This window comes from Lagenorhynchus albirostris, chromosome 3 (genome assembly GCF_949774975.1).
Source record: "Lagenorhynchus albirostris chromosome 3, mLagAlb1.1, whole genome shotgun sequence".
Taxonomy (NCBI): Eukaryota; Metazoa; Chordata; class Mammalia; order Artiodactyla; family Delphinidae; genus Lagenorhynchus; species Lagenorhynchus albirostris.
The window spans coordinates 160,234,232-160,239,137 of NC_083097.1; positions in this window are offsets into that span (position 1 = coordinate 160,234,232).

The following is a 4,906-nucleotide window of genomic DNA, read 5'->3' on the forward strand; positions in this document are numbered from 1 at the left end:
GAAAGTGAAGGGGTTTTGAGAGCAGCCTGGGATGTATGATTCACTGTCACCCTCAGAGGGGTGGGCTGCTGGGGTCATTGTCAGACTTGGGGTCCAGGGGTGCCAAGGTTGCTGTTCCTCACTGTGCATTGACTTTCGTGGGCTGGAGCGCTCAGTGTCTAGCCCCCACCCAGCTCTGAGGCCTTGAGCTGGTGACCTAACCTCTCTGAGCCTTGATTTGCTCCTCCGTAAAGCAGGGAGAGGGGAGGGGATAGAGCCCCCTCCGAAGGGTGTTTGAGCAGAGCTGGGCACATGGGAGACACCCGATCGTCTAGCTTTAGCACCCGAGTCACCCTAGGAGAACCGTCCTGCACTCTCCCGCCTGGCCACGTTGAGGTCCTCGCTCACTGGTTGGCTTGGGCAGCCTGGCTTTCCTCTCCGAGCCTCAGTTTCCCCATCTGTAAAGTGGGCATCACTGTCGCTGCCCCCAGTGCCCACCCTCCCCAAGTGTCTTGGAGGGGTCACCAGGCAGCGGTGCCTGGCAGACCCCAGCTCTCCTTCTCTGCATTCACCCTCGGGGTCATGTTGTGGTCACCTGGCAGCTCATGCATCCTGCGTGGCCCAGTCAGGGTCAGGGCAGCCTCAGGCCCCCTGGTGGGCTCCAGGCGCCATGCCTGACACCTCCAGCTCATACATTAGGAGCTCCTCTCACCTCTCGGAGTCCCCACCCCACTACTGGTCATTCACCTCCTCTAGGCTGAAGAATGTCTTGAGTTCAGTCCTTGACATCAACTCAGGCCCTTGCCCAGAAGGCTTCTGGTTTCTATGGAAATTGGCCCATGCGAATAGCTATGGGGAGAGCATCACCCTGGTCCCGCCTTCCTGTGGTGTCCAGACCCCCTATCACCCCTGGATCGGGGGGAGGGGGGCGCTGCCAGCTCAGTGGGGCTGATGAGAACCTCTGACCCCGTCACCCGGCCCTGACCTTCCTCACTGGGGACTCAGCCACACCTGCTCCAGGCTGCCCCAATTTGACTTCTAGGTTGGCCGCCCATGTGACCTTAGGTCATTCCTGTGACCTGGGAGCAGTCCTCGGGCCCCGTGAGCATCATGTTTCTTCATCTGCCTCGTGGTGGGGGGGGGGGTGCTACTAGTCCATTTCTGGGGAAGTCTGAGGTGCCAGCCCTGTAATTCCTGCCTTAGCTCTGCTCTCAACCTGCCTGTGGCTCCCCATTGCCCTCTCCGTAAAACCAAACTGTCCTCCAGGCCCTACCCACCTCCCACCCGCATCTTCCCCATGCTCCCATTTAATCACAGTTCCAGTCACTCCAACCTCCCCACCTCAGGGCCTTTGCACATGTACGCTGCATGGAGCATCCTTCCCCAGCCCTCCCCGTGGCCAGTTCCTCCCTGGCACCAGGTTCCAGATCACACATTGCCTTCGCAGAGATCCCCTATTGTTCCCCTGCCCTGGCACACCACCCCCCCCACTCCCCCAGCCAATCACCACTTGTACTGTGTCCTTGACCTCTGACCCCATCTAAGGTCACCTCACTTGTGGGCTTTTCTCCTTTGTCTGCCCCCCCCCCGTCCATGAGCTCCATATGGGCAGGCTCCTGGGTCCCCGTTCTGCTCCAGTTTCCCATAAATGTTTTTGAATGTACACCTGAATAAAGTAATAGGTACGCAGGGTGGTTGGAGGGAAGACCTCTGCCCCTGCAGCCGCAGTCCCCTCCCCTGGGCTTTCAACCAGCCTTCCTACAGCTGCAGGCTTCTTCCAGGAGGGGTGGCTCCTGCTTATCAGTCCTCCCCACCTTGCCTGAGGGTGTCTTCAGCGGGTGTGGGTCAGGGCCTGTTTGGACATCCCTGGGCTGGGTGAGGCCCCGCCTCCAGCTGAAGACCCCACATTTCACTGCGGTCTGCCAGGCCTGTGTTCCAGGCCCTCCTCTGCCACCTCAGGTGAGCCTCTGCCTCCTCACCTGGAAATGAGCTAAGTGTGTCACTGCACAGGGCCACAGCAAGGCCTGGTTCAGGGGGTGCCTGGCACAGAGCACTCGAGTGCTTGCCGTCCTGTCCTTGTTTTTGACACGGAAACATGGGCTAAGGGGGAAACGGCTACAAGAGAGGGGTCAGCACATTCAGTTCTGCCTCTACTGTTGTGTGCTTTTCAAGGAGGGGCCTGACCTCTCTGAGCCTCTGGGAGGCTAAGTGAGGCTGCCTTTGAACCAGTTAGTCTTGACTGTCATCTCTGTCAAGGATGTGTCCCTCCAGCCAGGGAAGGGCCCAGCATCCTGGGAAAGGAACACTGTTGCTTTTTCACTGTGAACACATTTGAGAGGCAGGGCCTGTGAACCCCATTTTCCAGATGAGAAACAGACTCATCGGCATTCAAGGGGCCGATATGGGATGAGAACCTGGCTCGGCCTGCCTCCATGCCCCTCCTCTGTTGCCAGCGTTGCTAACATGACCTTGGGCAAATGGCTCTCTAGCCTCGGTTGATTAAGCCCTGTCACCGTGCCCAGGCCTGGCTCACGGCCGTCGTGTCAGATGATTCCTGGGATTCCTGAGAAGTAGCGGGAACTGGCGGTGCAGAGAGTCAGTGTCCTGCCCAGGGAAAAGCTGGAATCCCCTGGGCACCCTCGCCAGGTACAGCCGAGGTGCCCATGGTGGGGGGTGTCAGTTGCTGATGCCAAGAGGCACTGCCTGCCATTGTTGGGAGGTGGCAGGGAGGTTGGCCAGCACCAGCTTGCTGATGAGTGAACAGAAGCCAGAGCCCAGCCAGCGCCACTGGCACCATCAGGAGAGGCAGCCCATGCTGGGCCACTGCCTGACACTTGGCCTCAGTTGGCACTGTCCCTGGGGGTACTGTGAGACCTTCCAGGAGCTTACTGCCTCCCTCACAGGACCTGGCAGGTGGGTGCTGTAGGTGGGGACTCCTCCAGTATAAGTATCTCCCTCTTGGGGTGGCAAACCACGCCCATAGTTGGGCTGTGTCTACATTCCATCAGGTGCTATTTAGAGAGGGAAACAGAGGGCCCGAAAAGAACAGTTTATCCAACCAACACTCAGCAAGCACTTGCTGTAGACCAACATGTTTGTGGTTTGCTTCCATTCATTTCGTTAATGCTCCCATCAACCCTGGGAGCTACTTGGAGAAACTGAGGCAGGGAGTTTGAGTCACTTGCTGAAGGTCCTGTGGCCAGCTTAGTCAGGAAGAGCAGGGATTCAAACCCAGCCCCAGGCCCTTCCAGCAAGAAACAGTGGTTGCATGAAGCTCAGTTTTCCCATCTGCAAAGTGGGCACCATCACCCCTATCTGGAAGTCAGGTCATGAGATGGTATTTGAGAAGTGCCTGGCTCAGCAAAAACCTGACACCCAGTAGGTGTTCAGCAGTCAGCTCCTCCTCTTCTCCAGAGGGCAGAATGGAGACCAGGGCCTGGAAGTTGCAGGGAAGCCAACCAAGTTGGGAGATATTTGAGAGGAGGCTCAGGTGGGAATATCCTGGGAATATCAGGAGGCAGATGGTAGCCCCAGGCTAGTGACTCCCACTTGTGAGCCCCCCATTGTTTCCTCACAGGGGCCCTTTGAGAAGTTATAGATTATGCACTTAGCAGGGGGCTTGCACAGCCCTGAAATATGAGCCATTATTAGGGCCTAGCTCAGCCTTGCTCCCTCTCAGGATTCCCTGGTTCTGAACTTGATCTCCACCAACTCCAGCCCACACCTAGAGGAAATAAGAGCCAGTATCTGGGAACATATGTAATCCTCTCTGCCCTAGCACTTGGTGAGTCAGAGAAGAGGGTAGGCTTGGGGGAGGTGCCAATGACACAGCCTAGCACTGGACAGCAGCTGCCTCCCTATCTGCAAAGAATCCCATGACCCCGCACCTCACAGAAAAGCTGGGGCTCACAGGCCAGATGTGACCTGCAGAGGGTCAAAGGCTTTCACCAGAAGGTCAAGGTGAGGGCTGGAATATAAATTCTCCCAGGGGTGAAGCCCCAGAAAGGAAAGATGAAGGTGTAGGAATCATTGTCCTGTGAGGAAACTGAGGCTCATAAATGCCTTGCTCAAGGTTATGCAGTCAGACAGTGGCTGGACAAGAATTCAAACCCTAGTCACTCAGGGCCCCAGTGGCTGTGGTCTGACACTGCCTTACCCCTTTTCCAAAAAGCAGGCTACTTTGGGCCTGCTGAACTGCAGTGTGACAAGGGGCAAGGAACTTGACCTCTCTGTGCTCTGATTTCTGTGAAGTGGGGCCAGTGGTCTCTTTGACCTCATGGGCTTGTGGTTAGGATTCGGTTAATGCACCAAAGGCTTAGCAGGGAGGTGGTTCCGACAGGGAGGTCATTTGATCCTGTGGAGGAGAAAGCTTGAACTCGGAGAAGTCAAACATTTCCAGAAAATCACAAAGTGCGTGAGTAGGATTCCACCTATTTCCACGTCTTCGCACTACCCGGAGCTGCAGCTGAGTGACCTCCAGCGAGTCTCTGCCCTCTCCGTATCATTTGCAGGGGAACAGCGGGTAGTGAGGAGATGAAGAATTATCCACGAGTCCTTCAGCCGTGATGGCCAAGCTCAGGGCCCAAGTTGGAGGTCCTGCTTCTGCGTTGGGTGGCCCGAGGGTCTGACTTCGCCACAGCCTCAGGGGACCCTGCACGTGACCCCCGAGGCCACCTCCGGCCACCGCGCTCACGGCCAAACTCTGCACCTCGTTTGCTCCAAGTCTTGGCCAGGGCGCACGGCCCCTACGATTGGCCGCCGGCCCTGCCCGTCTTTCTCATCGTAGCCAATCTCCGTCGCTCTCCGGGCTACGCCCTCCTTTCCTCTTAAGCCAGTAGCGCCAGCTTCTTCGGAGCCCCGCCCTTACTCCGCAGCGATTGGTCACCAGGGATGCCCGTCTTCTTCCAAAGCTCCAATCTTCGCCCGC